Source organism: Xenopus laevis, chromosome 3L (assembly GCF_017654675.1).
Source record: "Xenopus laevis strain J_2021 chromosome 3L, Xenopus_laevis_v10.1, whole genome shotgun sequence".
Classification (NCBI taxonomy): domain Eukaryota; kingdom Metazoa; phylum Chordata; class Amphibia; order Anura; family Pipidae; genus Xenopus; species Xenopus laevis.
The window spans coordinates 25,807,236-25,819,383 of record NC_054375.1 but is presented as its reverse complement, the minus strand read 5'-3'; the positions used below and the strand labels follow the sequence as shown (position 1 = coordinate 25,819,383).

At 41.6% G+C, this 12,148-nt stretch overlaps 1 protein-coding gene across 1 annotated transcript in view; it reads right to left on the bottom strand.

Moving 5' to 3' along the window:
• The window catches only part of tnni1.2.L (troponin I type 1 (skeletal, slow), gene 2 L homeolog), a 30,460-nt gene extending 22,334 nt beyond the window's left edge, over positions 1-8,126 (bottom strand). The window contains exon 1 of the mRNA XM_018250651.2: positions 8,013-8,126. The gene's annotated coding sequence lies outside the window, so the exon portion shown is untranslated. The remainder of the gene's footprint in view (positions 1-8,012) is intronic.
• Positions 8,127-12,148: the final 4,022 nt, after the last annotated feature.

Sequence of the window (12,148 nt, the reverse complement as noted above, 5' to 3'; positions counted from 1 at the left end):
GATGGAACCAATTACATCAATAAAATACAATCATACCATCTGCTGCGTTAAATATGTCAAGCTCCCTTGCAGCTTGTGAACTACAAAGCCCTGCAACCCTCAGGCAATGCAAGAAGCTGGAAATTATGGAGGATGTAGTTCACAAAAGCTGGATTGTTATGTGTTTTACCTTCTTCTGCTGCAACGTAAACAACCATATTCTTATAAAAGGCTCCCAAATTGTAGTGGATGTAGAGGTAGAATTTCTGGGGGTACCCTTTATTGGCCAAGGGTACTTTTTCTCTTAGTGCGCCCCACCATATTTTTCCTGTTTCCTAGCATTCCCTGTGCTTGCAAATATGCTGTACAGAATTCAGCTGATAAAAGAATTGGCAATGCTTAGCAGAAAGTGGATGAAGTTTGGAGCAGATTCAAGGCTAGTTGGACGATGCCCGTTTGTCTCTGGACTTGCTCTTAAAGAACCAGGCTCAGGCATTATATTAAACTGAAACACAATACAGAGTGGTATGAATTACACCAGTGACATGCTGAATGAGATGATTATTTCACTTTTACACTCTTGAGATCAGTAACTGCCCACCTGTGTTACAGTAGGGAAAAGTTAAAGGGATACTGTCATGGGAAAACATGTTTTTTTCAAAACACATCAGTTAATAGTGCTGCTCCAGCAGAATTCTGCACTGAAATCCATTTCTCAAAAGAGCAAACAGATTTTTTTATATTCAATTTTGAAATCTGACATGGGGCTAGACATATTGTCAGTTTCCCAGCTTCCCCCAGTCATGTGACTTGTGCTCTGGTAAACTTTAGTCACTCTTTACTGCTGTACTTCAAGTTGGAGTCATATCACCCCCCCCCCCAGCAGCCTAACAACAGAACAATGGGAAGGTAACCAGATAGCAGCTCCCTAACACAAGATAACAGCTCCCTTGTAGATCTAAAAACAACACTCAATAGTAAAAGCCAAGTCCCACTGAGACTGATTCAGTTACATTAAGTAGGAGAAATAACAGCCTACCAGAAAGCAGTTCCATCCTAAAGTGCAGACACAAGTCACATGATTGGGGCAGCTGGGAAACTGACAATATGTCTAGCCCCATGTCAGATTTCAAAATTGAATATAAAAAAATCTGTTTGCTCTTTTGAGAATTGGATTTCAGTGCAGAAGTCTACTGGAGTAGCACTATTAACTGATGCGTTTTGAAAAAAACATGTTTTCCCATGACAGCATCCCTTTAATACATTGTATAAGGCTATCATGGTATATTATTCCTCCAGCACCTTGGAAACAAATGGCAATGTTTCTTTTCTTTTTCAGGACCAGTGAACTTCAAGAAGAGACACCTGCTGCAGAGATTGAGGAAGATGAGATGCCTGCTGCAGGAACTGAGGAAAAGAAGACGCTGCAGAGATTAAGGAATAGTAGACACCTGCTGCAGAAGAAAAAGCAGAACAGACACCTGCAGAGAGATTGACCCTTAGAAGAAGATATCTCCTTTTGGAAATGGGAATTATTATATTAGGAAAATACAAGTATTTGTCTGTAATTTATTCTTATTTCAATAATTTCTAAGATTTTGCTTCAATTTTCAGCGCACCACCAGAAGATTCAGCAGGGAGATGTGCTGCCACCAACCTTCCACTGCTCCTTGATTCCCTGTACCTTCATGTGTGCACATTGTGTGTGAACCCACCTCTACACAAGTGTCCACATACCCCTCTATACAAGAGCTCCCCCACCTACCAACCCCTCTACACAAGCACCTCCTGATCAACCACTCCTGTACATAAGTTCCCACTTTAGCCACCGCCATATACACATGCACCCGCGCCCATCACCCCATCACCCCATCACACAAGCACCCACCCCTCTACACAAGTAATAGCACAGCAGCGCCCAGAGTCACAGCCACACAGATTAGTTCTGTAGCACTGTATGTCTGTATGTAGCACCCAAAACTGCAATGATGACAGACTGAGGTACAATCTGCAACAACAATTCACTCAATTATTGCATCTGTATATATTAGTCTCAGATCAGATGAGCTGCCATAATAGAGTGCCTCCCTTCCTGATTGCCCCCCACAGCCCCCATGTACATCCACAATCTACAATACCTGCTGTTTTCCTGTGCCAGCAGCAGCAGCCACTTAAAGCATTCAATCCAAGAAGACTCTCTGCACAAGCCACACCAGTGCCCAACAGCTCTATTACTTATCCCACTTCTCACAGATATATAACAGAGATAATAAAAGTACAGGCCAGAAGCAGGAGGGACTGGGAGCACAAACCATCATCCCAAAGAGGGCTGAGGAGGCCGGCTCTACCTTACATTATACTGGGAAGTGCACCCTCAAAAGACTGCGCCCTAGGTAGCTGCCTATTATTTCTACCCCTAGTTCTGGCCCTGTTGAATGTCATGGTGTCAGTCAGGAGTGTAACTTAAAGGGATACTGTCATTTTTCAAAATGAATCAGTTAATAGTGTTGCTCCAGCAGAATTCTGCACTGAAATCCATTTCTCAAAAGAGCAAACAGATACATGGGGCTAGACTTATTGTCAATTTCCCAGCTGCCCCAAGTCATGTGACTTGTGCTCTGATAAACTTCAATCATTCTTTACTGCTGTACTGCAAGTTGGAGTGATATCACCCCCCTCCCTTTTCCCCCCAGCAGCCAAACAAAAGAACAATGGGAAGGTAACCAGATAACAGCTCCCTAACACAAGATAACAGCTGCCTGGTAGATCTAAGAACAACACTCAATAGTAAAAAACCCATGTCTCACTGAGATCCATTCAGTTACATTGAGAAGGAAAAACAGCAGCCTGCCAGAAAGCATTTCTCTCCTAAAGTGCAGGCACAAGTCACATGACCAGGGGCAGCTGGGAAATTGACAAAATGTCTAGCCCCATGTCAGATTTCAAAATTGAATATAAAAAAATCTGTTTGCTCTTTTAAGAAATGGATTTCAGTGCAGAATTCTGCTGGAGTAGCACTATTAACTGATGCGTTTTGAAAAAAAAACATGTTTTCCAATGACAGGATCCCTTTAATAAAAAAAACTAAACAAAACAAGAAAATCCAGGAACCCCTCCTGAACAATATTGTGAGTCACCCCAGACCCCCCCCCCCCCCAGTTGGGCCCCCTGTCCCCTGCATCTGCTTCCCCCATAGTTATGCAACTTGTGTCAATGACCTTAACTGTCTATGCCCTACCTGGGGTTAACAGTTGAGCCAAAAGCCTGGAATTAGTGTAAATATATTAATATTCAAGAGACCAGCTCAAATCAGAATGTGAATACAAGACAAGCACTTTGAGTAAGTTTAAATCAATTGTTTTTTGGGTTTTACATGCAATTTGACAAAGAGAATTTTATGTGCTGTTTATTCCAGTGTTCTCAACTCCCTCTAGGTCTGTATCAGAAAAAAAAACCCCATTACTTTGCACTTAGGGAAGCAATGTCAATTTTATGGGGACATACAATACATGTCTGTTACTACACGTAACATACGGAATTTTGTGCAGTGGCATCTATCGATGCAGGGGAACCCTGAGGGTAGATTTTACCTGTGATACCTTCCGTTGCAACGCGATGAGACTAATCGCAGGCGTCACGTCGGATGCGCTGATTCTGATGCAAGTAATACAAATGTTGCACGTAGAAGCTGATTGCATCTGACACAACTGTCAGATGCGAATGCTGCATGTTGCGTCTTCATCTGACAGTCGTGTCGTGACTGATGCAATCAGCTTAATCACGTCAGAACGGAAGGTATCGCAAGTAAAATCGCCTGTGAAAGGATCGCAACTAGGCAACCAGACTGAGAAAAAAATTAAGAACCATTGTGTTTCGATTTGCATCAAAACACAAGGGCAAGTGCGTGAATTTTGACCCGTTGGGTGCTTATGCTTATCATAAGAGAGTGCCTGCACATGGGGCTGCTCTCTTTGACTTACATAAGCCTTTACAGCCTTCACTTGTCAGCCTCTGCAGGGCCATTGCTAATCGGCAAAGAACTCGGACGCTGTTTTTATCGGTGTATCAAGATGTATCAATAAAGTCAAATTTTTTTACCTAAAATCTGTAATTAAGCGATTCTTTTAAGAGGACCCTGGAGTGTGCCGCTACAATTGCTAATTGGATGCACACTGGCAAAGTACTGATGCTAACATGCCCTACTGTACCTGTTATTCCATGGTGCATTCTTCCAGGAGCTTAACTATAGAGGAAGCAGACCCTGTGGCTGCAGGGGGGCAGGAAGTATAGGGGCCCCATGAGGCACTAATTCATATACAATTTCAATAAATATTGGTATAGCAGGTCAGCCTCTAAACATTTTGGGGGCCTGAAAAATAACTTATGTGGGGTCCAGTAATATTTTTAGTATGATGCAATAAAATTTGCAATTGGTTTTCATTTTTTGTTATTTGTGGTTTTTGAGTTATTTGGCTTTTTATTCAGCAGCTCTCCAGATTGTATTTTCATCAGTCTGGCTGCTAGGGTCCAAATTACTCTAGCAACCATGCATTGATTTGAATAAAAGACTGTAACATAAATAGGAGAGGCCTGCATAGAAAGATGAGAAATAAAAGCAACATTAACAATAAATGTGTAGCCTTACAGAGCAATGGGTCAGTAACCCTCATTTGAAAGCTGGAAAGAGTGCAAATAAATAAATAAAACTGTAAAAAAATAATGAAGACCAATTGAAAAGTTGTTTAGAATCAGAGATGAAAATAGGTGGGGGTGGGCCCTGGTGCGGGCCGTGCAGCCAGGCCCCGCCCCCACCCTCTTCCGTGCGGCGCTGCAGCCACTGCAGTGGGCGCGTGACTGCTGGGGGGCCCTGCGGGGGTGCGGGCCCTGGCCCAATTGCACCCCCTGCTCCCCCCCCGGTAGTTACGCCACTGTTTAGAATAATAAAAGTTTACTTCAAGGTGAACTACCTCTTAAACTTAGCCTGCATGGAACATTTTTAGACCTTATTAGTGTTATTTTAAACTTCTAAATGTAGCCCAACTTGTAGACAGCTGCTTCTGATGCTGTGTGCAGACCCTACGCAAAACTGACCAAAGCCAACCCAGCATACATATCTGGCATACCCAAGCCTGAAAAATAGAAGGGAGGGGGGACATCATACCAGGAGCAGCGTTTCTAACGAAAAGGAACCCGCTGTGACTTTGAAGCTAATTAACAGCATTAATTGTGCCTGTAAGATTATATGCCGAGTGCTGCATTCCCACTACTAACGATTATTTAAGATTAATGTGCTAATACTACTCATCTTTTCCATAAGTACACAAGTGTTTGACCCCTTCTTACTCTCCCCATAGTTGCCAACATTAACAAAAATTTCTAGGAACACTTTCCCGAGGTGCAAATTGGTGTTCCTCACATTTCTTGATCTTTCTCTTAATAACTGCGGGCCTTCGGAGATTTAGGTTCGAAAGATACATCATGCTAAATCATGTCTTATGTTTAGTGAACAGCTCAATTTTAGTGATGAGCAAATTTATTTGCCAGCCATGGATTTGCGGTGAAATTACTCATTTTGCCATGTGCAGATTTTCTAGCGAAACTGTGGTGAAAATTCGTAGGGTAAAAATTCGCCAAGAAAAATGCCCATAAGAAAAAACACCCATTAACTTTAATGCATTTGGACAAAAAAGTCACAATAAGAAAAAACGCCCCTTGACTTTAATGCATTAGGACAAAAAAGTCGCCATAAGAAAAAGCACCCATTGACTTTAATGCATTAGGACAAAAAAGTCACCATAAGAAAAAACACCCATTGACTTTAATGCATTAGGACAAAAAATCGCCATAAGAAAAAACACCCATTGACTTTAATGCATTAGGACAAAAAAGTCGCCATTAGAAAAAACACCCTTTGACTTTAATGCATTAGGACAAAAAAGTCGCCATTAGAAAAAACGCCCATTGACTTTAATGCATTAGGACAAAAAAGTCACCATAAGAAAAAACACCCATTGACTTTAATGCATTTGGAGTGAGAAAAATTGTTACTCGTGTAAAAACTGCTGCGTGCAAAAACGCCTATTGACTTCAATGCGTTTCACAAATTTTTCCCCATTTCTTGAATTTTTTCACAGTTTCGCGATTTTTTCAGCTAAGCGAAATGGGACAGATTCGCTCAACACTACTCAATTTGGTCCATAATTCATGTGCACAAGCACACAGCAAAGAGGGAACACCGGACTTCCATTGCACAAATATTAAATGCCATAATGTGGCAGAATGTACCACACCGACCATAAGTGCTATGTTTCCTTCCCATGTGTATGTACCTATGAAAAACACACAAATGGTTTTTGAGTCTCAACTTTTCTATGATAGAAGCAAATCAGGAATTTGACCCTTAAGAACTAAATTTCTGGCAACCCTTAAAAATAAATTAAGCTTCATTCTGCCATTTTTGGGCAGTTTTAAATATCAAGGATATTTCCAAGGTTAAAATTTCCAGGGACGACTTCCGGGAGATTTTTAACTGAGCTCAGCGCAATCCTCCCAATATCTGCCTCATCCGAAGGCAGCTAAAGCGCAAAGAACAAACATCGGCACCGACACCTCAGCGTGGAAGATTCAGACCAGCTCTGACCAAGTTTTACTTCCCTGGAGTTCCCTCCTGGCTACGTGTCCGGACTGGCCCCAACCGGAGAACGGTGGCCATATTGGATCCAATAAGTCAAAGGCAAAAAGCCTGCCACGGAATTTTGACTGTGATACAACTAGGCTTCCTTAAAAGCCATACGTCAAATCCTAGCCTCCATATACATACATAACGCAGAAAAATGTACGCATGGAATCCTAGCGAACCTAGATGCAGAAAAGGCATTTGATAGAATATATCACATTCACCTCCTCAGACTACTCAAATGTCAACATTTTGGCCACCAACTATTAAAATTTGTCCATAACTTGTATATATCCCAACTGCCTTTCTCACAGTAAACAATATAAACTGAAAAAAGAATAAAAAGATTCCCAATAAGAAAAGGTACCCAACAAGGCTTTCCATTGCCCCCTCTTTTCTTTAATATCATTAGACATTAGACCCACTACTTAGGCACTTAGCTCAAAACCAAGCATTCCAAGGCTTCACCATAGGACACACACAACACAAACTAATAGCATTTGCAGACAATATCTTACTATTCATAAATAAACCTAACCATTTGCCTGTGATTATGGAAGCTATCAAAAGATATGCAACTTTTTTCAGCAATCTCAAAATTAACTATGACAAATCAGAAGCCATAAAATTAAAACACACAAAACATACAGACTGGTCAAAAGACATCCCTTTCAAAAAATCACAACCTCACATCACATACCTAGGCATTAAATGTGCAAATCGTCACAAAGACACATACAAGTTAAACATAAAACAAACCATATCCAACATCCAGCATGACAACTGGAAAGCAACAAATCTTACATTTCTGGGCAGAGCATAGCTGATTAAAATGATATACGTCCCTAAACTACTATACAAACTCCAGATGTTGCCCTACTACCTCAACATACAGATTATAACCTAATTAACAAAATATTTAGGAACTTAATTTGGAGAGCAAAACAACCTTGGTTTGCCTTGTACAAACTGCAACAATGCAGGGCAAATGGAGGTATTAACTTCCCAAATGTAATAGAATAAAACAAAGCTGCCCTGCTGAGACATGCTGGAGACTGGATCTACAACACAAACACCTATAGTAACCTAGGTATAGAACACAAGCTCATGGGGACCCCTTATTTAAATCCCTTGCTCCATCTCCCACCGAATGAGCCTTCACCCACACAAAAAATAAACCTCTTGTTTATAAATACCTATAGAGCCTGGAGAAACATATGCCACGATGGAAAACCACACAATGCCTATCTTAACACTTACCTTGGGTTGGTAATAAAACATTTCCAAATAGCCTATTAACAAATGTCTTCACCAAGTGGCAAAAAGAAGGCATTTACTGCATTAGAGACATACTCACCATTGAGATAGCCGTAATGACAGCTTCAGTTTTAGAAGCCTCTGCAAAACACCCCTTCCTCTGTGATCAACACTTTTAAGATTTACAAGCGGTCCACTATGCGAGAGATGTTCTACGTAGGATGAAAGAACAGGATACTTCTAACCCCTTAAATCATTTATGGAAAGGAGTCAACACCCCATGTCCCACCTCCTACATTCACAAACTCATTAGAGTGAACTCTACCCCCTTTGGGAAGTGGGCTAACATCATACTGACCATTACCACGCCTGATGTTGCCAAACTCCACTCAAGCCAATATCAGATTATGGCCTTACAACATCAATCCTACTTGACACCATTACTGTCAGGGGGCCTATCCGCTCCCAGCGGGAGTAGTCTGGACCAAAGCTTAGGGGTTAAAGTCAGAGTTTGTGGTACAAATAAGGATCAGGAGAAATCATAGTCAATATTCAGGCAGGAGGTCAATAGGCAGGCAGATGGTAGCAAGGTCAAGGTTCAGGCAGGGTCAGAAATTCAGGAATCAATAACAGACCAATGCACACCAAGGAATGCACAAACAAAATCCTATTATCGGGCATCGAACCCGTGACCTGGAAGTCCTTTTTTTTTTTTTAAAGTTTGAGCCGGGCGCGTGACATCATCGACGCTGGCGCCGGACCACGTGGGTCATGGGCGCCGCCATATTTGAACGGGCACTCCTGACAATTACGGAGGTTCAAAATGGACATACTGACCAACGCAATATGCCCAAGATGCTTAGAAACAGAAGCCTCTCTAGCTCACTGTATATGGCTTTGCCCAATTATCAGTAGGGATGTAGCGAACCGCCGATAATGTGTTCGCGAACGCCGTTCGCGAACACCGGCAAAAAATGCGAACAGTTCGCGAACAGTTCGCGAACTTCGAACATCCGAAAATCGTTCGATTCGAACGATCGAAGGATTTTAATCGTTCGATCGAACGATTTTCGTTCGAATCGAACGAAAATCGTTCGATTTTAGCGACCGAATGGTCGAATGGTCGAACGATTTTGACGCGAACGCCTATTGGCGAACGTCGCGCGACGTTCGCGAACTTGCGGCGGACGCGAACAGCCGATGTTCGCGCGAACAAGTTCGCCGCAGAACAGTCCGCGACATCCCTAATTATCAGTGCCTTTTGGCTGGATGTCTATGGCTATTGGCAATCACTGATCAAGCAAACATTCCCACCCAACATAGAATGGGCCATATTCAGCAAGCACAGAGGGGCACAACAAATATCAAAAGCCTCCAAAGCTTAAGCGGAAAGGTTAGCTGCAGCAGCCAGAAAAGCTATACTCCAAGAATGGCTTTCTCCCAACCCACCACCTATGACCCTTGTAAAAAATAAGCTGCACTTTTTATTCCACATGGACTGGCTAGAGGCATCCCTGAACAAAGCCGCCCAAACTAGCATTTTTTTTGACACATGGACCACCAAGTCTTCCCCTGACGTCAGACAACTTACAGTCTTCATACACTTCATCGTATGACTTGGAAAGCTTATGAGGCACCAACCCCTTGATCCTAACCACAATGATCACAACTTGATGACGTAATCGGCTGCCTTTTGAAAAAAAGGAAATTACCTCATTACTATCCTGCTTAGTAATAGCGCCAAACTTGAAAGTGTGAATGCCCATATGATTTCTTAAATGATTTCAGATTTCATTCAACCTGTACCATGTTAAATTCATTTACACATTAGACATGAAAAAACACACATTCAAGTTTTATTAAACAGAATGTCTTTATTCGATTTTGCACAAAACATTCAAGAAAAAATACATTTCCGCAAGAGAAATGTAAGAGAAAAAAGATTGCTTTGTTTGAATGGTTACACATAACCTACAGACACAATCCCTAGGGAAGCAGGGCCTCGCCCTAAAGCACTCACTTGTTCAACAGCTCTAACTCCAATGACCTTGAATAACAATAGATATAAATAGTTTATACACTACAGCTGGACCATGTGCAACCTCCATACTATGCATTACCAGGCGTCAGCACCACTCAAAAATAGCTGTGAAATGTTGATTTACTGTAGGGGAGAGGAGTAACTGGAAAAACAATGACTTTTCATTCCACAGAAACCACATAAGACAGTGTGGCAGTAGGGAATGTAATGGGTTCCTGAAATAAACCTTCAATAATTACTCCCACTTGATCAATTAGCCTTGAGGATATGGCTGACTAGCTCCCTCTGGAGGAAAATTCCTTTAAAGGAGAAGGAAAGCTACGGAGGCATTTTATTGCCAATAGATTAGCTGCAATAGTGCAAGCTAGAATGCTATATTTATTCTGTAGAATGTGTTACCATACCTGAGTAAAAAGCTCTAGAAACTCTCTCTTTGTTTAGGATAGGAGCTGCAGTATTAACATGGTGTGACATCACTTCCTGCCTGAGTCTCTCCCTGCTCTGGGCTCAGATTACAGTAGAGAAGGGAGGAGGGTGGGGAAGAGGAGCAAACTGAGCATGCTCTTGCCCAGGGCAATGAGGTTTAAGCTGAAGGCAGGAAGTCTGATACAGAAGCCCATGTGTACACAATAGAAGGAAAGAAATGCTGTGTTTCTTTTGACAGGGGACTCAGAGCAGCATTACTTTGGGGGTTTACTGGTATATTTAGATGGACCTTTCTGATAAGACTAACTTAGTTTTAACCTTTCCTTCTCCTTTAAGTCAAATATTTAAAGGGTTAGTTTATTGGTTGTGGATGGTCAATTTCTTAGCAAATTTCAGTTGGTCTTTTTATTCTGGTTCTTACTGGCCTTCAGCTGAAATGCTTGTTATTGTTACTGACCCTTGAAACTAAGAAAAATGACTGTAAAGCTTAAATGTTATTATTTGTATTCTTTATCGTTCTGCTCATCCTCGGTTAGTAAACTATACCGTTTTTTAAATGTTAATGCTAAGTTATATGTAAATATTCTTAATACAAGCATGGGATCTGTCTGGAAACCGTTATACAGAAAGCTCCAAAATATGTAATGGCATTTTCCACATAGTCCTATTTCAGCACACAATTCTTGTTTTCTTTTCTCTGTAATAAAACACCAGTACATTGTTCTTGATCCTAACTAAGTTCTGTGAAAGTGTGAATCCATATTGGTGGTATATTTATAAAATATATTAGGTATATTTTATATTAAAAATTGTATTTAGCAGAATTAATGTATGGTGATACCACTCTCAAAAAGATCCCTTATCCAGAAACCCTCAGGTTCAAGTATTTTTCTAGGGCAGAACTCCCAAGCTTTTAACTAAACCCATCTCATTATGCCCTCTGGGGGGGGGAAGGGGAGTTTCAACCTGAAACCCAGTTGGGAAAGAGTATCTATTTGATCTAATGAAAGTCAATTATAAGAGGCTGAGTGCAGTGACTACAAGCGAAGCCCAATAAGGGCTGTGTGTAGTAACATGCCAGACTACATTGTGGAAACAATGGACTGCTGGAAAAGGCAATGAAATCAGTCTGGGGGTTTCTTGCTTGTAAACAATGGGCTGGCTGCTGGGAGAGGTGGTGAAACCAGTCTGGGGGGTTTTCTGTTGGAAAACAATAGGCTGCTAGAGAGGTGGAAAAATCTGGGGGTGGGACTAGGATAACAAGGGTACTTAGAGTGGTTGTAAACAGAGAGGCATCATTACTAAAATGTGATTTTTATTCCACCCTCCCTACATTTTTTCTAGGAGTAACAAGCCAGTACAAATATTAAAACTGAGAATCTGCGGAGAGTGGCCGCAAAGCTGGTCCTATATGGTGATTGGCAGGCCCAGGAACTTTGTGGGGGCAACTATTGGGAATCCACCTGGCACTGATCCTGCTCTCCGGCCTTGTGGGTAAACCAGGCAAAGCCCATTCTAATGGCAACCACCAAGGTGCTCACTGGCACTGGTTTTGCTTTTGGGTCAAGGAATACACCTACAGGAGAAGCCCTTAAATATTTACTATGGTAACTGGTAGTTGGCCTGGCCATTTGCAACGGTGCAAAGTGTGTTATCCCATAGAGACCCCTCACCCCAAAAAATTATTCAAAATCCTATTTTTTTTTTTTAAAGCTTTTATTTTTGCATTAACAATAACAGAAATCATACAGTGGGGAGGAAAACAAAAA